General features: G+C 48.5%; 1 protein-coding gene across 8 annotated transcripts in view; it reads left to right on the top strand.

The window, feature by feature from the left end:
- Positions 1-1,110: 1,110 nt before the first annotated feature.
- Pard3 (par-3 family cell polarity regulator) overlaps positions 1,111-25,765 on the top strand; it is a 416,186-nt gene continuing 391,531 nt past the window's right edge. For all 8 annotated transcript variants that reach the window (XM_055617584.1, XM_055617582.1, XM_055617583.1 and 5 more), the window contains exon 1: positions 1,111-1,212. The gene's annotated coding sequence lies outside the window, so the exon portion shown is untranslated. The remainder of the gene's footprint in view (positions 1,213-25,765) is intronic.

Here is a 25,765-nt window from a genome sequence, read left to right as displayed (position 1 = left end):
AAAGGTGAGCAAGCCATGGGCCGCCAGCCCGTAGCTGTAAATGGTGCTCCTCCATGCCTTTGGAATTTGGTTCCTGTCTCCGGATTCGTGCTGTGGCTTTCCTCCGTGCACTGCGACCCAGTACGCACAAGTGAACACAAGCTTTCCTCCCCACGCTGCTAAGCGAAATAGTGTGTGGTGCGTGTGTGCGTGTGTGTGTATACGGTGTGTGTGTGTTTAATAGATGAACAGTTCCCTTACTCTGAGGTAGCTGAGGCGATGTCCATGTTCCTGCTTTTGTAGTATTGACTAGGGGGGTCTGAGCTGCTTGTCCCTCTGGCTAAGCCATGACCAGGATGGACATTCTGCTTTACTGTGACATGAGTCATGTGTTCTTGATTTGAGGCATTCCTGTGTGAGCGATGAGTCAGAGCAGCATCTAGAGAATGCTGATGTCTGCCACTCCCTCGTCCCGGCTCACAGATCTGGTGGAATCTGTGTTGTAGCCAACACATCCATTGTCTTCAAGAAAAAAAAATATTAGGAAAAGTTAATACAACTTTTGGGTAGCAAGTCTGTGTTTTTGGGAAATGGGTCCCTTGCAGCAACAGTTTCCTGTATTTCTGTATGCGTGTACCCGTGTGGACTGGGTCTAACCTATGTGAATGCAGGCTCCCGCCACAGCCTTCTCGGTCCATGGGCCAGCGTGGCAGCGGCTCTGTGGTTTTTATTTTCGGTCCTGTTGGAGAGGAGCACGTTACCGCACCAGAGTGTGCAGCGTGCACTCTGCCGACGCGCAAACGTGAGGTTTCCGATGCAGGATGTGCGGCTTTACTTTGCCGGGTTCTTGGACAGTTGGTGCATCAGACAATGGAGAGTCTGATCTGCTTGAGAGAAAGTAGTGTCTGAGGCCACGAATTTTCCTGTCATGATGGGACAGCATGGAGCCAGGGAAGAATGTGAGTGACCTAATCCCAGAGGAAGGTGAACGGACTCTCTACCATGCCGTGAGCGCTGTGTGAGGTTTTAACTGGTTGTAATATTATTCCCTGTGCTGGTCAGGAAGTCGAGTTTAAATTATGAATTCCCTTTCAGTGATGCTCATGTACTTGTCCTTTCTCCTTTTTTCAGGATCCGAACTACTGGATCCAGGTGCACCGCCTGGAGCATGGAGACGGGGGGATCCTGGACCAGGATGACATCCTCTGTGATGTGGCCGATGACAAGGACAGGGTGAGTTCACGGCTGGGCACTCTGCCGCAGTGGCGGTCTCCCTGGCTGGAAGGAGCCCTTCTGTCTGTGCGGGAAACACAGATGGAAAGTCACCCGGGCCACCCGCGCTCACCTCATCACCCGACGCCAGGCTGTAATGCTGTTCCGGAGACTGGAATTTAACACTTACACTTTAGAATTTTTTAAATGGCAACTTTTACAATGGAAATACAACGGAATGTTCTTTGCCATTTCCCTTGTTTTTGCAGACACTCCCTCTTTTCAGTACAGGTCCATCATTGTGACGAGCTTGTAGGACACAGGGTCTTCTCAGCCAGGGCGCGATGACCAGCCTATTTGAGCCACTGGCTTGCTACAGGATGTGTGTGCAGGCTCCAGGCATTTTGTGTGTGGGTGCTTTCCTCTGACAGGGCTGCTCCCTTGCTGCCTTTGGTCTGTGTTTCTTCACTACCAGCTTTGGAAGGTCCTGCAGACATTGCCACGACCACGGCATCACTGCCTGCTCCCCCTGACTGCTCGGAAAGGATGGGGTGTCTCCTCGAGTGATAAAAGAAAGCGTGTGGCTGGGTGTTTGTCCCTGGGTATGGAAGCCAGCAGATTTTTTATTGCCGTGAGACAGGGTGACTGGGCGTAAAGAGCTTCTTGCCCACACCTCTGGTGGTTTGGCTTGAACTGGAATTGCGAAAGGGCTCGTGGCCACAGCCTCCGTGGTATTACCACACCTATGCGGAGGTAGCTGACAATAGCTCCGTGTCCTTACATGCCAGCGGTCACACAGGGCGTTGATCCCGCCAGTCTGCGTTAGGGTGACAGGGGACCTCCGCATGACTGATAGCTGGCTCTATCTCCTCCATGTTACTGCTGGGCTGAGCTGGTGAGCGCAGCTGCCGATTGTTCAAGGCCGTGTTTCTGAGAGTTGGCATCATGCCCGCTCTGAATTGGGACAGAAACTGAAAGACTTGGAGTCTCACAGCTCAGGAGCTCAGGATCTCACCCTTCCCAGGAACACCCAGACCACAACTCGATGCAAAAGCAAGAGGTTTATTCCAATCGAGATAGGGTCGCCCCTCCAAAGCCAGGAAGACAACCCCGAACATGCAAAGCGCACAGGGTTTTTATACCTGAAAATCAGACCACTTTTGCTCTATACGTTGATTGGTCAGCAAGAATAGCATGAAGATAGTTTACAGCTGGTTTTGTAGTTTTTCTCAGAACAGTTCACCCTGCCCTTCAAGAGCTGTGTCTGGCTTCAATTCTCAAATCAGTTTTTCTCATTCCCGGGTGGTCCCTCATTCCCCCCTTTTCTTTTTGCCTCAATTTTAACCCTAAAATTGTGGATCAACCTCAGGGAGAGGTTGATACTGCCTCTGGAGCATCAGGACCTAAACTGCACTTACACATTCCCTGACGAAGGCGAGTATTGGTCAGAGTTTATTGTCCCTGATGAGTTTCAGTTTAGCGGGTTTGCTGGAGGCTTGGACTTTCCAGGTGTCTGCAGGTTGATGAAGAGCAGGCTTGATGTGTGATGCGTGGATCCAAGCTGCGATGCCCTCTGCTTTGACGGCAGTTGGTATAGTGGTGAGCAGGACGTAATAAGGATCCTTCCATCGAGGTTCCAGATTCTGGCTGCGGTGTCGTCGCACGTACACCAGATCTCCAACCTGGAACTGATGGGGCACCTCCAAGGTCCCAGGCGCATATGCACTGCCAACCTTGCTCCAAATTCCTGTCTGAATAAGCTGCAGTCCTTTCAGCCTGGACAAGTCAGAGTTAACACTAGTTATGTCAAGGGGGGGGCCCAAGGAGAGCAGGAATCCCATATAGTAGTTCGAAGGGAGTCAGGCCTAGTAAAGGGAGTATTTCGGACTCTAAAAAGGGCCAAGGGAAGGAGCACCACCCAGTCACCGCCAGTCTCCATGGTCAATTTGGTGAGAGTCTCTTTTAGAGTTCTATTCATTCTTTCTACCTCTTCTGAACTTTGGGGTCTATAAGCACAGTGTAATTTCCAGTCAAGCCCCAGAAACCTCGCCACTTCCTGACTTACCTGAGCAACGAAGGTCGGCCCATTTTCTGACCGAATTACCTTTGTAATACCGAATCGAGGAAAAATGTTTTCCATAGTCTTTTTGGCTATGACCAGAGCAGTTTCTTTCTTTGTGGGAAAAGCTTCCACCCATCCTGAGAAAGTGTCCACAAAGACCAGGAGATATTTATGGCCGTACCTGGCTGGTTTAATTTCGGTGAAATCCACTTCCCAATGCATTCTGGGTCTAGTTTTTCTCAGCCGCTTCCCTGGGCTCTGGAAATTTTTACCTACGTTTACCTTCTGACAGGGTTCACACTGCTGAGTCTCACACTCGGTCAGGGCGGTGAGGTTTTTAAGTCACTTTGAGTTTAGTCGTTCTTCTCTGGGCAGCTCAATGGTCAGTACTACTGGAACAGTTTCCTCTATGGGCTGCTTTAGCTTCCTGATCGGTCATGTTAATTCCCCTTTGCTGCCCTGGAAGTTCCCTTCTGATGTCCCGGGCAGTGAATTACTTACCTTGGCAGGCAGCAACAAGGCATTGAGCGAAGCCAGAATCTTGTTTTTGATCTCATTACTGGCTGATGTTAGCAGGCCTCTCTGCTGATAGATGGCCCCGTGCACACGGGCTGTTGCGAAGGCGTACCGACTATCAGTGTAGATGTTTACCTTTTTATTCTTTCCCAGAGTTAATGCCTGGGTTAAAGTGATCAATTCCGCTCACTGAGCAGAAGTGCCCTCCGGCAACGCCTGGGCCCATATTACCTTGTGTCCATCTACCACCGCTGCCCCTGCCTTTCTCTTCCCATTCTCCAAAACACTGCTCCCATCCATATAGTGTCACCTCAGCATCAGGAAGAGGTTGATCTTTCAAGTCCTTTCACCATCCCTGTTCCTCTGCAAGAACCTACAAACAATCATGCTCTGGGGGCTGGATTTCTGGATCCAGCAATAAGTGTCAGTATTTAGCCCTGTCTCCGGGGCAAAGGTGACTCTATCGTTATTCAAGAGCAAAGCCTGGTAATGTCATTCGGGCGTTCGTGAGCCAGCGATCAGGTGGCTGCCTTATGACACTCTCAAGGGCATGAGGAGCAGAGATGGGGAGGTCCTGTCCCAGAGTCAGTTTGTCTGCATCTTTTACTAGTGCCGCTACTATTCACAGGCAGGTTGGCCACCCTGCTGCTACTGAATCAAGTTTTTGGATAGGCAGGCTACGGGTCTCTTCCAGGGTCCAATTTTCTGTGTTAGCACCCCTTTGGCCATTCCCCAATTCTCGGCCACACAGAGATGGAAGGGTTTGGTCACATCAGGGAGTCCCAATGCTGGGGCCGACATTAAGGCTTGTTATCAAATGCAGCTTTGTTCATCCCTTCCCCAGATGAAAGAGTCGTTGCCCTTTGTAAGGGCATACAGAGGGGCTGCCATCTTGGCAAATCCTGGAATCCACAGCTAGCAAAACCCCGCTGTACCTAAAAATTCCCTCGGTTTTTTAGTAGCCCACGGAGAGGGAATGTGAAATACAGTCTCTTTTCTAGCTTCCGATAGCCATCTCTTTCCCTCTCAATATGTCTCCCAGATAACTGACCTGTTTCCTGCAGAGCTAGGCCTTTTTCGCCGACGCTCTGTAGCCGAGCTCACCCAGCTCTTGCAACAGCTGGTTGTAGGTAGTTTACCGCTGGTTGTAGGTAGGTTTTCTCAGAACATTTCATCCTCTGCCCTTCAAGAGCTATCTGTACCTGGCTTCAATTCAAATCGGTTTTTCTCATTCCCGGATGGTCCATTTTCTTGATCGAAAGAAAAACGGATTTTCAGGTACACTGCCGTGCCCGCTGTGAACTTTGGGCTTGTGTATTTGATGGTTTCTCAGGTGCCGTTTTTCCCATTTGGGGTTCTCGCTTAGCAAGGGTGACTCTGAGGTGATTTTCTGGGGGGCACTGCCAGGGGAACTGAAGCTGTGGTTGATCAGCTATTGGTCCAGTTCTGAAGCTGATGGTGACTTTGGGGACCGGAAGAACTCGGGGTGCTCTTCACAACCACAGTGCTAGAAAGCCACTGCCATGCTGACTGTTCTGGTTTCTGCTCTCCTCTCTGCCGTCCATCTTGAGTGCTCTGCAGTAGACGGTAGTGAAACACGATTAGGCTTAAGATGCTTGTTACTTAGACCTTCGGGGCGATTTGTCATTCGCCATGTGGAAGCCATGTGCACTTTTAACTGTGACTAAATTCCTTGCTCCTCACAAGAGGTGAACTCTGCATGTCAGATGCATTTATTTTGCGCTATTATTTAAATAGTTCTTACCATGGGCTTTCACTGCCCTCCAGGCTGGCAGAGGGGCTGTTGGTAATGGAGCTTCGAGAGTTGGAGAGACCGCTTCAGACACCACCACACACACTGGAGAAATTCGTCCTCACGATTCTGTTTAGAATCTCTCCAATAAAGCCACCACACTCGATTTGTCTGGGTTCTCTAAAGGAAGGTGTGTTGGGGGTGTGAGCACGCACGTGTGTGTGAAGGGATTTACTGGCGTGCCTTGTATGTTGCACTTCTGGTAGCCCGGCAGTGTTCCTCTCACTGGAGAGGCCAAGAGTTTAGTAGTTGGTCCGTTCACAGGGCTGGTGCCTCAGCAGCTCCAGCTTGGCAGTGAAGGGCCGGAGGAGCCCTGGAGAGTTGCTGCTTGTCATCAGTGCACACTGGAAACTTGAAGTTTGGCTTTGCTGTAGCAAGAGGACGGATGAACCTGCTGTGAGTGAGGCAACACACCCAAAGCTTGCTTCTCCCTGCTCGTTTCTGTGAGCTGCCATAGAAGGTGCTGCCCTCACTGAGGGCGAGTCCTCCTGTCTCGGATAGCCGCATCACGAAAACCCCTTACCCGAGGGCTCGGTGCTTGCATTTTGGTTCACCCAGTCAAGTTGGCCACCAAGATTAGCCAAAAACATCCATTCCTTGTCAGCTTGACGGCCAAGCACATCTCCTTGTGTCATGCTTAATTTCCAAATGAAAAACAAAGTCGGAATTCCACCTCATACAACCACGGGTGCGCTGTGTAATCCGAGTAGCTGGCAAAGCCCTTGAGTGCTGAACCTCAGTCTCCTAACTTAAATACTATAGTACAGAATCGCAGCCCTTAACCATTGACAGGGTAATGAAATGGCACAGAGACCACAACAGTCTGCTTAGTTTGTGTACATATGCACACACACGCTTTAACAGAAAATGTAGGAGAGAAACATTTTGGCTACATTCCTCATGTCTGCCTCCGACCAGCTGATCTTGGCTGGCATTTATAACCGCCTTCCTCTCCTTACCGTGGACCTCAGCAGGTCTTGGCTCTTTCTTGGAAAGGTGACCCCTATTTTCATTTCTCAAGGGTCTGCGCCCTTTGTCATCTGCCTGGATTAGCTGTTGTAGTTTCCTATTGACTTCAGTCACAGGACACGGTAGCACCGAGAGATGCCCTAAGGAATCTCCTACGTTCTAGACACGCTCTTACTCCATTGTAGAGAAGCAATCCAACTTCCATGATAGTCTGGATCCATCACTCCTCCCCACAGTCATCCCTTTTTCATCTCGGTTTAAGCACCAGAACAGCAAGGGGAAGTCGGAGCTTCCAAGCTTGTTGTGCCTCCTAGTAGAACCCCCCCCCCCCACAAAAAAACCCCACAATTTCTAGACCATCAGAGTGTAAAGCGTCACCAAAATAGGAAGCATTTTTAAAAAGTGTCACCATGGGTGCTAGAGACCGGGCCACTCCCACTTGAGTCCTGAACCTAGCGTGTCCGGGCTGGAGAAGGTATACCACGTATCGGCCACTGATTGAAAGCGCGTAGGACCTTTTGGAAAGTCCTGAATCGGCCCCTTCGGGCATCGACATCTGCTTGGTGCTATAACTGCCTTTAAAGGGCCTTTCCCTGTTTGTGTCAAGCCGTCTGCGTCAGGACAGAACATGGTAAGACCTGTGGTCATCATTACCATGGGACACCGCCACACTTCTCTGGGAAATTAGCTTCTTGATCAGAAGCGGCGCCATGTGGAGTACCATGACATAGATATGGCATTCCGTAAGTCCACCGATGGCAGCTTTGGCAGACACATTATGTGTGGGAAGGGCAAGTCCACAACCAGAGCAGGGATGTATTCCGGTGAGGCTGAAGTGCTGTCCTCTCGGTGATGGAAGTGGTCCAATGTGGCCAACCTGCCACCATGCTGCTAGCTGTTCATGCCGAGAATGGGGCCGTGTTGGGAGCTTGGTTTTGGTCTACTGCTGGTGGAGCTGGCACTAGGCAGGTGGTCTGGCTAGGCCAGCCGGGGCGAGCAGAAGTCGTGTTGGTGAGCCCCCATGTATGTCTGCACAGCTTTTGTCCATCTGGACAGGTCTGTCCACACACCTCTTGCCCAAATGTCTTTCTCACCAGTCCTGTTCTTTCCAAGTCGCTGCCCATTCTGCTAGGCAATTAGCTACCACCCAGGAATCGACATTTAATTACTTATCTTGCAATAGGTATGACCATATGCCCTGCCTGGTGTTCTGCCCACTGTGAAGATTTTTCCACACGTGTCCTTTAGGGGTGTTCCAGAAAGGGGCGATAGTTCTCTGCAGCTGTCCACATCGTCATTGTATCAGAATGGTGTGCACAACTGCCAGCAAACCAGAGCCTGATTTCCTCTTCCTCAGGCAGCCAACGATTGGGCACAGCACACTCCACGAGGCTGCAGGTAATGCTTGGAATGTTGGAGCAGGAGTAGGGACCACAGACACGGACAACCTTTCTTTGTATGTTCAGGACCTTTTTTGCGCACAGTCACACCCACATTTGGTGGAGTGCTGCTTTGCAGATCTGCTTTTATGACTTGGTGGATCAAATCACACCTAATTGATGATGGGTAGTTCAGGTTGCACTGTAACTTGACTCGTTCTTGGACATTTAGTTTCTACTGAGGACCGATAGCAAGCCAAGAGTATCTGTCAAAGAACACTTGGCCCCAGGCTGGTAGAACCGTGCTATAAAATCCCAGGGGTTTCTGCTGTGTCACCTGGAGGGGATTGCTGGAGACTCCAGACAGCAGGCCTATCTGACACAGCCACCTCAAGCAGCATCGGCTCTACTGGGTCATATGGTTCAAATGGCGGAACAGCCTGCCCAGCAGCCTGGACTTGTTGATAACTTGGCCCTACTCAAAGCCAGCAGCTTTGAGTCACTTGGTGTATGTGCTGGCGAAACATGCCCACGTGAGGAATTTGCTACTTTCAGAATCCGAACAGGCCCACTTAAACTGTCCTTGTCGGTGGGGAGGGTCCAGTTGCTTCCCCTTCACTTTAGGACTGTCTGGGTAACCCGCATCCCTGGCCTCCTGGAAATCTCGCTAAGGTAGAAAGCCTTGAATTTTACTTATTTCCCTCCACTGCACAGTTGCTGCCCCCTTGCTTGCTCTGCTCGGCAAGATGTTATATAGTGGAGCAGTATGATACTTTGTGGAAGAGACAGAAGACCAAAGCTGGGCAGCTTCCCTGCTAGAGGACCTGGAGTTGGTCCCAGCACCCACATAGTTCACAATTATGTATAACTCCAGTTCCAGGAACCCAGTGCCGCCTTCTGGCCTCCATGTGTGCATACATTCAGGGACACACTTGGACATGTGAAATAAAAAATACAGCTCAACGATAGTGACAAAACCCTTCAAACTAAGTTAGGACACGGGGCTGGGGACTCTGTACCTTGAGGTAAGCTGTTAAGGCACACTGCTGGCCTTGAGTCAACAGATGTCGAGGAAAGAGGCTGCAGTTGGAGTCGATACTTGAGTGTTCAGCAGTCAGCTGTCACTCCCCCTCCCCCCTCCCCCACTCCACCCGCCTTCTGCACAGGTCACAGTTTAAGCAAGATGTGGTGGGCATCTCTACCCCTGTAGCTTTCAAGTCCTTGATGTTGGTACGGACTTCTGCAGTCCTCCAAGGTTTTGGTACGGTTTTGGCTGTTTTCTCTGGTAGGGGTGACTCCGGTGGCATCCGTTTGACCTTTGCCCAGGTCAGGGAACCATGGACTTCTGCCAGCTTCTAAGTGTGACTATCCCAGCCGTGTTTTATAGAACTGGGAAATGACCACTGGACCCACTGACGTAGGCTTCCATCAAAGGCCCCGTGATTGCCTGATCTCCACAGACTTGTACTTCTGTGTTTGGCATTTCCTACCAACAGTGCCAGCCTAGAACTAGTGTTCAGGGGGCTCTACAAAGTCTGATTATTTTCCACCAAGGTAGTTACCCTCCTGAAAGGCCATAGGACCCTCCAAAGAAGGGTCCTGGGCAGAAAGCTAATACCAAAACTCTGGTATTGTAGCAAGTGACTTCTCACGGGGGTTCCTGCTGACTTTCCCTTCATTAAAGGGGTGTGTGAACTGACACAAATCTGGAAACTGGTTGAGCTATGTTTTTCCAGCGCAGTCTTTATTTTGTTTTTGAGTGATAACTGAAAATGGAGGGGCTTGGGGTTGAGAGTCTTGCATGGGTGTGAGGGCTGAGTGGCAGAGTCTGAGCTGGCTGGTGCAGGTTTTCCAGGATGCCAATGGAGGCTGGAGAGTGAAGGTGCTGGGTGGGGCTGTCAAGACTGGGGTGCCGCTGGGTACCAGATACTAGTGTGAGACAGGCAGTAACACAGATGAACTATGCTGACTTGGAGGGCCTCTGCCATAGTGTCAGAGACCAGGAGCCCAAGCATAGGTGCTTTTGTGACAAAGGTGGACTTATTACAATCACTTAAGACAATAGCCTATGAGTTTTCCATGGCCTTAAAGATTTACTTGTCTGCAGGTATGTGTTTATCACAGGTTTCTGGTGCCTGGAGAAGCCAGAGGACTTTGATGTTCTGGAGCTTGTAGAGAAGGCCGAGAGTCCTTGGGGCTGCTGGCCCTCCACAGGAGCAGCCGGTGCTGTTAATTGCGGTTAATTGTCAGTCTCTCTAGCCTCGATATGGTTTAATTTTAGCAGAAATAATTAGTTACTGGGAAAAGTTGGAATGTTCAGCACAAAGTGTCGATGTTTCCTGAGGGCTGGGTGTAAGCTATGTCGAGGGTGTCTTTCAACTACCACCCTTATTTTTTTTTCCTTGATGATACTTCTGCTTAATTCCAGTGGGAAGAAAACATTAGGCATACCTAAATATAGCTTTGGAGAGAATTGTCTTTTGTGTTTTCAATGTCTGTGTGACTTAGCCCGGGAAAAGGATGATTTAAAAAGTTGATAATGTAAATTCAGTGACTAAATGTCTTGATTAATTTCCTCCTAGTGGGCTCATTTTAGTGAGACTCTGAGAAAGGGAACATTTTAAGTGGCCAGCTAATCAAAGCCGTATTCCATAGCACTTAATGTAGTCAGTTTCTGGCTTGGGTTCAGCCTTTCAAGTGTATGTAGAGGTACAGGTGGCCAGGGGTACGAAATGGGCGGAGCTGGGTTGGAAGGGGCCATGTCTCCTGAGTGATGGGGAGAGCACAGGAAGAATGGGGATGCTCCTCCATCTATGCGAGCCCTTGCAGGCTTAGGGCTGAGCCCCTCTTGTGTGGCTTCATTTACAGGGGTAGCTTGTATTATGGTGCCTGGTGCTGCATGGTAGGTCTGCCTTCAGGTACCCGGTCCCGTTCACCTCCCACATGGCTTTGCAGTATGAGCCCGGGAAGGTTATTTAGCCTCCGTTTTTGTTTGTATCCGTAAGTGGAGGTTGATAATTAAGCCTGAGAATTGATATAGCAGTTTTGGATTGTGGTTGCCATTGGCAATTGGTTATGAACACTGCCATTAAGGGTGTTATTCCTTTAACACCCGAGCGCTCACAGCAAACCTGAACCAGGCTGCTCCGGGCCTTGTTTTCTATTTTCCCTTTTCTGTCAGTTTGAGGAGGGCTGGGCTGGCAGTGGGACCCTCTGTAGTGGCCGGACAAACATGGAGGTCTTTGCAACTTTAAACTCCGACAGCTCCCAGTGGGGCGCCAACGTGTACATTCCTAAAGAGAAAGGTAGCTGAACGTCCAAGTGGGTATTTTTAGTATTTGAAAACCAAAGATGCTGTTAAATGCGGTTAGCTTCTACTCCCCCTCCCCCAAAAAACAAAACGAACCAGACAAGGATATGAGTAGGTAATTGTTTCGTCTTCGTGCACATTTTCTGGAAATAACTTGAAACACTAAAAAACGCTAAAAAAGATCATGCTACCGGCCCATTTCTGGGTCTGAGGATAGTTTGCAGGAGTTGGTTTTCTCTAGTGGCAAGCCATCTTTTGCACCTCAAATGCACCGTTTTCAAGCCTTGCATTAGGCTTGAGTATGTTATAAGGCCTTGCTCTTAAAATTAATGAATTGTGTTTGTACGATTATGCTAAGCACATGAGAGCAAGTGAGTGTATGCCTTGCTGATGTGCACAAGTCAGAGGTCAACCTCTGAGCTCGGTCCTCGCCTTGTTTGAGACGGTACTCAGGTTTGCATGTACCAGGCCGGCTGCCCTGTGAGCTTCAGCGGATAGTCTGATTCTGCCTCCCATCCCACTAGAAGTGCTAGAATTGCAGACCTGCCTATAAGTAGATTCTAGAGATTTGAACTTGGAGGCTCACACTTTTGCATAGCAAGCTCTTTGCCTACTGAGCTATCACTCCTAAAGCCTTGAGTTTTGTGCTTTAACTTTTAGACTTGTTTTGTGTGACAGTTTTCCATGTTTGCAAGTGTGCTACACCCATGCCTGGTGTTCCAGAAGGTCAGAGAAGGGCGGATTTCCAGAAACTGACTTAGGGACAGTTGTGGGCTGTCGTGGGGGTGTTAGGAACTGAACTCTCGTTCTTCAGCAGCAGCAAGTGCTCTTAGCTACTGAGCCGTCTCCAGTTCCCAGGTGATACACATACATGGATATACACACTCGTACATACATACACACACATCCTGTTGTCATCGCCATTTTTGTTGTTAAATCTTCATTCTTTCCAAAGACTTAAGTCTCCATCTTAATTTTCACCCCTTTCCTTTCTCCTCCTGGCAGTGGACCTCGGTCCTGGCGTGACTGGGCAGGAACTCCGGCAGAGCGTCCCCTCAGCCTCATACCTCCCTTGCATGGCCTCTTTGGAGAGAATGTAAACGGAGCGCCTCATCCCTTTCCAGGTCTGAGGAAGTGTCCTGGAGCCCCAGAGGGCATGCTACTTACGCATTCTGTCTTTCCTTTACACGGTGCCACACTTCTCTGTGGAGGAGCCGAAGTCCAGCAGCTCCGTGCAGAAAGCCCTGCAGTGAGGTGGCTGCTGTGCTGGCTCCCTGTCAGAAACCCCTGCTGCCTTTGTGCAGCATAAGCGAGAGACGTTCTTGACCTGGACAGGTTTACTCACAGCCACTGTCAGGCTGTGCTGCTACACCCAGTTCTGGTCTTGACCAACTACCAAGCCTGTTTAACTGGTGAGGGGTGTTTTAATTTGGCGCTCTTGGGCCTGGCCCTGGGTGCTCAGAGATCCGCATTGCCCTGTGTAGTCTCGGCCGGCTTCCAGGGAGGACTGAGCTCTTGTGGATCAGCTGGAGCCTCTCATCCCCCATCTCAGGCTGTCCTTCCTTCCTGAGCACCAGCCTGTGTGTTTGGATTTTGAGGAGACTGAGAAACCATTTTTTCTCTAGTTCGCTTTTGCAGTCTGAGACATCTTGGCTTTTCCCCTCCCCTGATGGCTAGAAATGGCAGACCAAGCCAGGCAGAATCGTACAGGGAAGTATTTCTCCCTCTCTGGTGCCTCCAGGAAGGACTCGGTGAAGGCACTGCGGCTGTCAAGGTCCTTGAATCTCAAAAGAGCCACTTCAAGAGTCAGCAAAAGGCAGGTTGGTACAGAACTTTCTGACCCCTTTAAACTTCCCTGAGAATTGGGGGGAAAAAAACCCCTCATTCTTTTGTGTTTTTTCCTTAACATTCTTCGGGAAAAGCTTCCTAATTACTTGGAGCACCTCTGTCTTCAATGTCTTACTGATGTTTTCTGTGATCTGTTTCTGTGTGGATGTGTCTATGTGTCTAAGCATTTCTTACACAAGTGTCAAAGTTGTGTCTGAAAAGGAACACGTCATGTTGCCAGAAGATTCCGGTTTCTCACGTGTAACTTCTAAGCAGAATCGATAGCTATATTTATGTAACCAAAACATCCTGCAGAAAGGAGTAGGCAGCACAACATGGAAATAAAGTAAGCTAGTGTGCCCGCTTTCATAGAAGTACTATTTCCTAGTTACGGTATAGTTTATTCTTTCTACTTTCAAAGTACTGAAGGAAAATGAAAGGAAGTAGGCGTGGCTTTCTTACATGTTACTCTACTGTTTGCTGACTACTCGGATTTAGGCTGTTCAAATAAGATGGACTGGCTCTGCATCCTGCTGTGCTGGTAATGAGGCTGTTCTGGGCACGAGCCCCTGGGTCCTTGCTGGGTGGACCAGCTTCTTGGCGTTCTTCTCAGTCTCGTGTATTTTCAGTTTCTCCTTCCTGCCCCAGTTTCCTTACTGTCACAGAGACCATCTGTACGCTAGGAGCAAATCAGACATTCTGAGCCCTATTTTTGAGAAATAATCTCATGCAATTTGGGCTGACCTCAAACTATATGTAAACTGAGGATTGCCTTCAACTTCTAATCTTCCTGCCTACACCTCCCAAGTTCTAGGATCATGGGTGTGGTTTCTATAGCTCTGGCATGCCCGACAAGCTCTCTGTCAACTGAGCTACATACAGCATCAGCCTTCTATTTGTTTTATAAGAAAATTGTATATAAAATGTTTATAAATATTCATAAACAACAATTTTATAAATTTTGGCAGAAACCACAATAGCAGTTGCTTTGCAGTGAAATGTTTTTAGCAGTTATGACTTATTTCTGATTTTGTTTCAACCAGTGTAATTTGAACCCTAAAACTTGTTAAAGAATTAACCCTTCTCCCCAGAATACATGGACTGTAACAGGAACGAGAGGACCAAGGCGCACACAGCCTTTTGAAGCATCGTTGGTAATTCTTTGGGATGAGGCTTCCCCTCTGGAGAGGAGGTGATCGAGCTGCTTCAGTGTGCGGCCTGTGGGCTGCTGTCTGACAGTTTCGGTCCTGGTACTGAGGAGTTTGGAAAGGACTCCGAAGTTGCTTTGTGGCAGCTGGGTGTCGGCCTGTAGTCCTGTCAGAGTCGGGTTTGTTAACTGAACTGTGCTGTGCAGTCTGACTCCCTGCCCTAAGCCTTCTCATTGCTTGGCTGAGGGGTAACGATGGCGTCATTCTGCGCTTGTAAAACACTGCTGAGTGATTAAGTTCTGAGCTGTTAGCAAGATGGTGTTCATTGTCATCTTAATGAGATTCGGCTTTTGGAAGGTTGCGTGAGGCCATCGGTGCCTGGGAGATGCCCGATGGTGCGAGGTGCTTGGCTTATGACAGGAAGTGACACTGACAGAAAAAGGAAGGCAGCTTCCTGTGAAGTTTGAGGCTCCCGCCTCCCTGCACAGAGCACATACAGAAATGCTGAGGTTGGGGTTGTTCCGTATACACCCCTGGGAGGAGGAGGTGTGTGGTTAGAGTGCGACACTGCTTAGGTTTGGCAAGAAAACCGAGCTCCAGTATCAAATGGGAGAGCTGGCCACCAGCTACCGGTCTCTTGTCCCAGCTTTCTGCCAAGTGCTCAAAGCCAGCCTGAGTGCCAAGTGAGACCCGTACCTAGCCAAGCTGAAGTGGGCCTCGCCAGCTCAAAAACCCCATGAGACTGAGTCATGTGGGGATAGTTTGCTGGGGGAACTGGTTTGTTTTATAGGATGTATTATTAAAGTTCTCAGCAAAATCTGAAAATAGTTTTTCATACTTATGTGTATATATGTAACTTGCTGTTTGTCTTTTACTTTTGGTGCCTGTGCATCTTATCCTCTGGAACTGGAGTTTAGGATGGTTGTGAGCCAGCACATGGGTGCTGGGGACTGAACTCGGGTCCTCTGGAAGAACAGCCAGTTCTCGTAACCACTGAGCCATCTCTCCAGCCCCTTTACTTAACTGTTGTAAGCAGTGATTAATATTTACTATTATCTTTTAGTAATGCTGCTGTTAGTTCTAAACAGCTGTATACCCAAATAACCACACAGAGACTGGGTTTAGTTAACCTAGAACACAATGCTGGGCAATAGTTACTCCATCCTAAACCTCCAAGCCCTAATAGTTTCCTAACATTTAGGTTTCCCACATTATATTTGCTTTTTGTGAAATCTTAGATCTGGTTCATGCTCCACGTCCTCCAAGATCTCCCTTCAGCTCTCTCCTAGCTTTCCTCTCACCCCTTCTCCTCCCACTCATTTCCTGCCCTTTAGCTCCTCCCCTCTTTCCTGTCCTCTGGCTCCTCCCAGCTCAACATTGTGTCTAGTTGCTTTAATTTGGCCTGTTTACACAAGAGTTGAGACAGGATGTTTAGAATGAGTATCACAATGCAATATCTGGATTCAAACCAGGGGTGGGGGAAGAGATCGGCATTTGAATGAACAAGGGTAAGGTGTATACATTTCAAAAGAACATTATACCAACACTTAACTTTCAAACGCCTTTGTCTCAACACAAGGGAGTGTTTGATTTTTTGTACTTAAACAATTGCTATTCTATATAAGTATACAGAAAATATGAAGATAGTATTATGTGTTTTCTCACTAAAAGTGATATGCAGTAGAATTATAGTCAGATGGATTTAGCTTTTATGTCTTTTTTAAAGCATTATTTCGTGTGTGATTGTGTCTATGTACCACACGTGTGTAGTGCCCTCAGAAGTGGGTGTCGGAAACTGGACCAGGTGGGTGCTGGGAACTGAAGCCTGCTCCTTTAAAAGAGCAGCCTGTACTTGGCAGCTGGGCCATCTCTCGAGCTCCCCCAGTTAATGTTTTTGTGGATACTGCCACTGGTAGCTGATGAAAAAAATGCAGATAAATAGATATACAAAGTACTGCGCTGTTGGCCACAGAACACCAGACGTGGTGTATGTTCTGGCTGGGTGGCCTGTTACCTGGCCTCTTGCTGGTAATGTACAAGTGTGTTTGCTTGTTTTATAAGCCATTGGTAATTCTGCCTCTTTCATTTGTGAAAGAAATAGGGACTTAGATGCTTAAATCGACCGTGTAAATGTGGCTTTTCTTCACTGGCACAGTTGGCCTCCTGTCCTGGAAGAAAAGGTGGCACTGGAGAGAGGTCTCCCTGACCTACAGGAGAAATGTGTTCTTGAGTCCTGTTGCACTATTGTTTGTTGTGTAAATATTCAGATAATGAGTCTTATCCTTATGTGTTGTACTTGGAGTTTTTGCTTCCTTAGCAACTGCTGTTAGTGTGGTTTCTAAATTTATATATAGCTTAAGTATTCAAGGGTAACATCTAATTTTTTAAATACTTAATTTTAGCTTTCCCATAGGCAATTAGGTAAAAATGTACATTTATCAACAGCACCCAGAATAGTTTAAGCCACAAGCCCCAAACAAATCTGAAGTATTTGCTTCCCTCTGATTACTTTATGGCAGATACTCTTTCCTCTAAAACTAAACTTTGCTGAGAAATCTCCAGTTTTAAATCACTGAAGCAACCTAGTTCTAGGTGTGGGGGTCGTACAAAACTGAATTGACTGAAATGGGGTATAAGAAGTGATACAGACTTGGAGAAAAAGAATTAACGTAACTCTGTTCATTGGCACTAGGATCTCCTTGCTTAGCATACGCAAAACCTGTCGGCCCCCAGCATCTCGCAAACTGGGCACAATGGTGCAGGCCTGCAACTGAAGGGCTTGGGAGGTGGATAACAGGGGTCAGCAACCGAAAGTTCCCCCTCTGCTTCACAGTGAGCCTACAGACAGCATGCGATGTGTGAGACGTTGCTCAGAAATGGACACCGCCCAAACTATGATGTTCTGATCTCAGTGCTAATTCTTTATCATCTCGCCTCATAATAAAATTATTGACATGGCTGCTCGGCTCTGTAGCCCCCCCAGCCACCCTCCGAAAGGGAACTGATCAGTATTGGCAAAATATTAGTAAACATGGCAACTGGGTGGGAGACACATAGATTGGTTGAGTGGCTCTACTCTCACTCAGCCCTGCAGAGTTACATTGTAAAAGCTGAAAAGTATCGTCACATCACAGCAATGATTTCACACACTGGAAGGAGCCTCAGGGCCGACTGTCAGGTGCCTTCTCTTCAGTGGAGGAGCTCAGGACCAGATGGCTCACTCTGTGCCCCAGCTGTGTGATGCAGGTCTCTGGCACAAGCCCCCGGGTCCTTGCTGGGTGGTGTCTGTCTGGGGGATCGGCTTCTCCTCATCTGCCAAGCCAGCGCTCTATGTGTTCTTATAGTGCATTAATTTTGTGAACAAGTGGGATTTGTGGGTAAATTCTGAGCAGTCTAACTGCAGAAATTGACAAATACTTAGAAACATCCATACCTGTTTTTAAACTTAACAGTAGCAGTCACTGACACAATCCTCACATTTTGACTGACCCGGCTCTTCTCTCTGAATATTCATTTTACAGAGGCTGAGGCTCAGGATTCATGGAGCAAGATAAAGACCACTTTGTAGCTCAACACTGTGATTTGCCAGCTCCCTGATTAGCTGGTGCTAGAGGAAGCCTGGTGGCAGGATGGGACTGGGTCTTGACTTCTCCATTCTGCTTGCTTAGTGGCCAGCATCGGCTAGCAATGGCCAGGAAGTACCCTTCCTTCCAATTCTCATGCTTTTGTTTCCTGGCAGCTTCCCTTGGCTGAAGATGCCACCCCTCCAATGCTGGTGTCTCTCCTAGTCCCTCCGACCAAGTCCTTTTGCTAAAGGAACTATGGGCAGCTCAGCATAAGTCCCATCCGTGGGGGCTGAGTCCCCCCTCTTCTGACTCTGGTTTGGATTTCAGTTGCTTCCTGTTTCAGGCCCGGCTCCTCCCTAGTCTGCTCTCCTTAGGCTTTCTCTGTGAGGAATTCTGTTTTCTCTGGCGGATCTTTGCTGTGTACATGCTGTGATATTTAGGACTGAGCAAATTAGACCAGAAGGTGACAGGAAAGATGTTCTCTGAGCAATATTGTCATGTGAAACATCCCTTAGGCTTTAATGAACACCTGCACGCATTTTCATGTCTTTGTTCCAAAGAATATAAAAATCTAGAGTCTTCTTAAAAAGTGGGCGTGGCTGAGCTTGTTTTTGTTTTGATCTCCAGGAAAGTTAAATGAAGGTGGAAAAAAATGGGTAGAAGTGATGTGTTAATTAGCAAAATCTCATGGTCTGGAGGTAGTCAGTAATAGTTGGCAATTAAGGACACAAAGTGGGTTTTTACTTTGACAAAGATTCTTTCATCACCAAATGAATTCCAGACTCCCACAAGCATCTTTGAATTCCTACTTTTCTGTTTTTCACCTTGAAATCTGGGAACGCCTGAAATGGTCTTTGAAAGTGCTCGATTTTGTGTGTGTGTGTAGCATTTTATTTGTGTTCTTGTCAAGGCTCTGCCAGGCCTGGGCACAGTGTGCAAAGGTTAGAGTCAAAGTTTGCACCCGAATGTAACTCCATAGAGTGAAGTGTAAGAAGTGTGAGAGTTGGGCCGCCCCACACTCCAGGCACGGTTTTGAATGTTTGATAAACGTTGCTCCTCACGATGTGTTCCCTTAGGGCTCACAGGCTTGCCCACACACGTGCCTTTGCTGGGCATTTTGCAGATTTGATGTAGCATCTGTTCCTGGTCTGAGCGTGCAAACAAGGTGTGTACTGGTAGCTCTGGGGTCCCCTCCTGCGCCCTGGGTTGATTCATGACCAAGTCCTCTTGGCTCCCAGCATGCGCATAATTAATGGAAAGGACAGTACCAGCACGCCCCGCAGGCACGTGCAGTCTGTTACCAGATGTCTAATTATCGTCCTCAGGAAGCATTTGAAATACCTGGCCAGCTCTGAAGGCAGAGCTGGAGGGGGAGGCAAACCCCGTTGGGTCTTTCCAGATTGGTCCCTTTGTATGCAGGGATTCCAGAGGCGGTGGACAGAGCAGGAGCCCCATTTCCACCAGCTGTGGAAAAAGAACACTTAAATCGCTGCTTTGAAGCCACATTTGCTTCCATTACACTTGTCCTTTTTGTTTCCTGGAGCCAAGTATGAACTTGAACATTGATAACTGCATCTTGAGTAACCATATTTCAACTGCTTATGGTTAGTGTATCTATTATGTAATATCATGCAGACTCTCCTGGAATTTAGGTTAGTTTAGTCCTTTCAAAACATTGCATGGCTTGTGCTGCAGATAGAAGTTTAGTTCACCTTAAAGGTGAAAGTTAGACACTGAGGAGGAAAGGCCAAAAACTTCATAGAAAGTAGAAAATGCATTTTATAGTCCGTTAACACCGTGGTTTTTATGGCTCATTAGAAGTTTAAAGTCCTCCTTGGATGCAAAATAACAAGGCCAGCTTAAGATAAGTAAGACTTAAAAAGCAAAATGGGAAATATATATATCTTTTTTTTTTTTCTCCCCAACCTCCAATTTGTATTTTGTAAAACATTGTTACCTGTATGAGAGGCCTGTTTCCAGGCAATCCTCAAATATTTGGTTGGGTTCCCATCAGAGATCATAATTAGGGAATTCATATCTGATGAGCACAGGCCATCCCTGTGGTGCTTTCTCACCACATCTCTCCTGGCCCTTAATTTTGTTCATTCTCATCAATTTTGTTCTCTTAATACAGGGTTGCACTAGGTAGCACAGACTGTCTTGAGACAGGTGGCAATCTGCCTGCTTCAGGATCCAGAGGGGTGATTATAGATGTAGGCCATGAGGCCTGGCCGGTTGAAGCTTGTCCTTATGGCAGGGTGAAGCCTTAGAAACCAAGTTTCTTCTTGGATTAGAGATGGCCCTACTGCCCCCTAGCGTTTTCTTCTACGCCTTATTCACACGGATTTGGGATACAGAGCACACACAAACACGGCGACTTAGATCGCCATCCAGACATCAGGAGTGCCATTGTTTCCACGGCTTTCCCAGTGCACTTGGATCATCTTTTTGCAGGCCAGCACTCATCTTCTGCACTCCTTCCACTCTTTGTCCCCGCCTCTCTGTGCCTAGGAGAAACACAAGCTAGGGCACTGCTAATTTGAATTTTATGAATAGAACCCACAAATCAATAGGAACTTAAAAGCTACAAAGATATGTAAAAACACTTTGAAAGGGCTAAGCAGGTGGCTCTAAAAGATACATTTGTAATACTGTGTTGTATACAGTTCAGGCTCCATTTTATTTTTGAGAGAATGATGGTTGTTTATATGGGGCTAATGTTATTTTTCCTTTGAATGGATCCATCTTCAAGTTGTCAGTATAATGCAGGTAAGGTTATAGAGTGAATGTTAAAGCACATAAAAATCTCTTGTTCATTTAAGGTGTTTTTTTTTTTTTTTTTTTTCTTAAAAGAATTTTTTTATAGGCATGTTTGGGTGGCTAGTACAGCCAACCATGTTTATCTGTGAACTCTGCATCTATGAATTCAACCCCAGGTCAGAAATAGTCCAGAAAACCAAAAACAAACCCACCACAATTGTTTTAAACACGCAGACTTTCCTTTCTCTTTGTTCTTCCCTAAACAATGTAACGGCTACATCCACTGCATTTTGATGGCTGTGAGACGCTGTGTAATGCAGGCATGATTCAGAGTGTGCAGGAGGGTCAGTGCTTACATACATGACCCTGGCCCAGCAATAGTGCATGGCAGGGGCTGTGGGTGATTCTGTGGATGCTTGTGCCATCTTGACACCAGCAGCTTGAGCAGTTACGTACCTGTGGGAGCTGGGACCTATCCCCATAGATGCTGAGGACTGACTGCATTGCTAAAGGTTTCTAATGTGCTTGACACAGGGTCAGTGGAGTTTTGGTTCAGAAGAAGCTTGTCTCACATGCCCTGGTATTTCCCAACAGGAAAGAAGCAAAGGCATTGTCTGGTTCTTATAAACTGGAACACAGAGAGGAAATGTAAGCATTTGTGGCTAGTCAGAGTCAGATCATGATTTCAGAAGGAGAAAACCAGGGCCTGAATGTTCTAAGGATTTGCCCTTGAGGTCTTTGCCCCTGGGGGAAGAGTGTGGCCATCTCAGACCTTGGTTTCAAAGTGGCAGCGTGTGGAAATGTGTGCTTACATGTTAGCTCAATGCCCTCATGTTAAGGAGCCTATGATGGGAGATTAGAAGGTTGACTGAGTAGATCCAGTGGCACCGAGGAAATGGGGTGAAGAGAAGCAGATAGGTGGGACTGGTCTGGTGTGAACTTCGCTGATATTGGCAACACAGGCGTTCTCCTGGGCGGAGCTTCCTTTGGCTTCCATTTGAACAGTGGGGTGTTGTAGCATCCCCAGAGTTTGGTTCACTGGGCCTGCATGGTTCTGTCCACCTCGGGATGCTTGTAAATACAGTTCCTGTCAGCCAGGGTTGCTGCGGGGACAGGAAATCAAGTGAGGACCCTGTTACTTTACACATACTAGTGTTCTGATTCTCATGGTTTTTCTTTTTGTTTGAAGATCCTTTCTAAGAGTTGAACAGTGGGGTTCTCTGATAGTTTTTGAACTGTTTTTTACAATTTTACCGACACCCAGCATATGTTTATCCTCACCTAATCCTCATTAGATCCATACAATCATACCCATATATATATATATATATATATATACACACACACACACAAGGTTGTCAGCTTAATATTAAACCAATTAATAGAGACAAGCTGCGGGCTGTCCTGTGAGTGCGTGTCTTGTGCTTCCGGGGGCACAGCTTGCTCGAATCCTCCTGGCTCGTGCGTGCACACCATGCATTGTCTCTCCCAGGAGTCCGATTTTTGCCCTGAAGTTGCACCTGCCCATCAGCAGAGCCAGAGTCTGCTTGGCTGGCCAAGTGTGTGGCCTCGCTGTGGCTTTCTTAGGGTCCTGTGGGCAGCCTAGCCAGAGGCCAGGGAGCTCTGCATTTTCCTGTAGAGTCAGGCCAGCCGAAGTACCTTCCTTTTTCTCCAAAGAATGCCCACTCTTGGTCACGGCTTGGCCATTCAGGCTATGCCTACTGCTTCCAGAGTTCCTTTCGGAAGCTTCTTGTTCCAAAGGATGGAGTCTGTCTATGCAAGGAAAGGATTGAGCCCTTTCGGGTGATGAGCACCAGTCTCTGGGGAACAGAGCAAGTCTTCCCTGAGGGCTGGGGTGGATGCTGTGGGATTCATCTGGGGGCCACACTGCTTACAAAGAGCAACTTTCGCATTTCAGTGGTTTCGTCCCCCGCACTTGGAATACTCTGTTCGCCTTAAAATTGAGCAGGCTTGTCGCAGCCACAGGCACCCTTTATCCCCCTCGTTGACCTCCCCAGAGCTCTGAGCTCTGCTGCTCCAGAGAGACTTTGGTTGGCACAGCTCCACCGCACTGTCGCCATTTTCTGTAGCTGCCAAATTTTAAACAATTTCCCCGACAAGGTCTGCTGGTGAATTTGTACCAACTCCTGGCTATGACTGCAGAGCCTGTGTGATTGCTGTACCCGGCTGTTCAGTCGCTGCTGCCTCGGGAACCTGCGAGCACAGAGAGCGCATCCTCTCCGTCTGAGTAAGGCCGCCACACAGCTGCAGTGAAGGGTGCGGGCACAGGTTTTCAGCCGGAGCTTTCCCTGCCTCGGTCTGGCCTGTTCCTTCCAGGAAAGCGACCAGGCCTAACTATTGTTTCCATTGCACTGTGAAGTGTAAAATTTGCAAGGAAAGGGGGGGTGGGAATGATGGGATTTCTGAGAAAAGCCTGTAGGAGGAGGGTGACCAGTAGGTGGCTTTGCTCTGTGCGTCCCCATCCCGAATGGGAAGGAAATCGCAGGGAGTGGACGTGGAGCGGCTTACTAAAGCCAGTCCCCTCCTGGACAGTGTCACATCTCTGCACAGCCTGCCTTGGGCGGGGCCGGGACTTGCTCAGTTGGTGTTGAGGTCTGCTCTCCTGGGAACATGGTGGCCGAGCACAGGGCAGAGGTTGCTTCATAGTGTTCCTTGTCCTAGGCTAGAGCTGCGAGCTAGGCCTGGGATGTGGAGGCGCCCGTGTTTCGCATCACGTAAGGAGGCCAAGTGGCACCTTGGTTTTGTGGAGCAGCTGTGTGCTGAAGGAGGCTCAGGGTCATCCATGCCAGGGGTTTTAATGGTATCTTAATGGCTGCTGTCACATTGGATCGGATGGGGAGAACTCCGGGACCATCGAGGCCCAGGATGGTAGGCCCATGGTTGCCGAGGATGGGAGCACCAGGATGGTGGCTCGCTAGATGTCTTCCGTTCTTTGCTCTTCAGCCTTCTCATACTCCCGATTTTTTTTTAACTTGGGTCTCTTGCCTCATGTTTTCTAGTGCTAAGGGTGTAGGCTTATACCACCGTTATCCCACTTTATCTCTTCCCTGTGTGCGGCAGTTCTGGCTCGGTCGGTTATGCCTTGACTAACTTGGGGCTGGCAGAGAAATAGCTGCTAGATTTCCTTTTGGGAAGGAGACTCGAGGGGCGATCAGTGCTCAGTATGGAGGGAGAGATGACGGGAGTTAAGGGGAGGCGTGTATGCGCCCTTTGCTCATCAGTGTTCCGTGCGTGGATTTGCGGTAGTGGCCTGATTCTGTGGAAGGGAAGAGGGAGGGGCGTGCTGCCGTACACACGGGTGGACATGACTTTCCTCGTGCTCACTGGACAGTGTTTGCAGCTGCCTAGCGACTCCAGGGTCCCCATTGCCAAAGCGTGGCGGGCTGTGCTGGGCTTCCGCCCCCTCCCTTTATTTTAGTGGTATTTCCCCCTTCTGCCCTAACTGACGGTAGCATGCTGAGCAGCTTGAAAAACGGTGACCTTTCTCGTTCTCCCTCTGCCTGCCATGGAGTGCGCCCTGCAATGCCCCACCCGGACCTCTGCAGATACGCTCGGGACTATTAGCTTTGTGGTTGAAGCACAAATACGAGTAAATACTTGTGCCAAGCCCGGCCTGGCCGGACGCATAGCTGTTTGTTGGCAGCTGCGTGGCCTTTGAAGTCCTGAAATCTGCTGAACTTGGACCGTCCGTCTCAGCGTTTGTAGCTCCGTGGGCATATTTAAAACTGATGATGCTGCTTTCCTGTTTCTGGAGGATGTGTCAGTGGCTGCAAGATGTTTACGCTGGCGTCTGGCCGAGGAGCAGCAGGAGTTCTGACCTGGCCAGGAAGTGTTAAATGATGGGCCATCTGAAACGGCTGGGTGCCTGGCAAAGAGTCACCTGTGGAGATACACTGTTTCCACATTTTTGTACATTATTTGGATTGTGTGATGTCACAGATGTCTTATCAAAGACGCCTAACAGCACCCCAACATTCATTATAGCTCTTGGCAGTGGGGGTAACGTGGATTACATCAATATTAAAAATAAACTATAAAACATTAAAGTTCGTGGACTTTCAAGAATGTCTTTGAAGCCGGCTTGAAATTGCTGCATCTGTTATGGTGATGGCACATGTGTTTGAAGATATAGAGCATCACGTGACACTTGAGTCTGTTTATAGAAATTGGATGCAGTCCTCAAACCTGTGCTCGGAGGAAGAAAGCGTTTGTTGATGAACACGTATTTGGGAGTATCTTGTGTGAAATTTGCATAGTGTCAGAACTCCTGGAGCTGATGCAGGTATTCGGGCATCTTGGAACTGCAGGAAGCCCCGGACCCTGCTCTGGGACATGGATCGTTGAGACTTAATTCAGGCTGGTGAGGCAGCAGCTGCGATCCACCCCGTGGCTACCGGCTGTATAGCACGAGGCTGGCTTTCCAAGGGTGGTGCGCGCTCTCCTTTGTGGAGCACTTGCCCCGACTCGCTCATCCCAGGATTGCCCTTCAGTAGGTCTTGTCAGCTGTAACTAGTCACTAGAAGACAGCAGGCCAAGCTCCCACCTTGCATGGTAGCTGGAAAGAACAGTCATTAGGGCTGCCAGAGCTTTGGAGAATCTGGGCTTGGCAGCGTTTGGATTGTGTCAGGTAAAGATCTCCTGTGTGCTCACAGGAAAAAATCTCAAGTTTCCGTTCTCCCTGCCTTTGCTGTTCTGTGGTAGACTACAGCCTAACGCCAGGCTTGGAGCATTTGTAAGGCGACCGAGTTTGCTAAAGCTCTGCTGACACTCTCACGGTCGCCTTCTTAGGCGCCTCTTATACTGTGTCAGTAAATGCACGGCAAGTTCCTGCAGCGTGCCTCCCAGACGTGAGGTGTAGCGGTGCTAGACCAGCTGTCGGGCTGAAGGGTGCCGCTTCCAGCGTGCCGTTTGCTGTACAGTGAGTCATGGGCCACACAGGGTTGTTCACAGGGCGGAAAACGGATTCTTCAGTGTGGTTCTTACGAGAAGACAAATTAAGTTGTTGTTAGGAAAACTTACTGCTGGTGAGGGGTGAGATGGTGGCGTAGCTTGGCGAGAAGGCGTGTACATGTGCAGAAAAAGGCCAACTTGAGTTCCGCCTGCAGAAGAGGAAGGGCAGAAGAGTAATTGTTCTGTTATCGGAGAGGACTGGGGGTGTGGAGATTGCCAAGGAGCCAGTCTAGCTCCCAAACGCCAAGCTGGC

This window comes from Psammomys obesus, unplaced genomic scaffold (genome assembly GCF_907164565.1).
Source record: "Psammomys obesus unplaced genomic scaffold, mPsaObe1.curated_primary_1811, whole genome shotgun sequence".
Taxonomy (NCBI): Eukaryota; Metazoa; Chordata; class Mammalia; order Rodentia; family Muridae; genus Psammomys; species Psammomys obesus.
The sequence above is the reverse complement of the archived record's forward strand: the minus strand, read 5'-3'. Positions and strand labels throughout refer to the sequence as shown.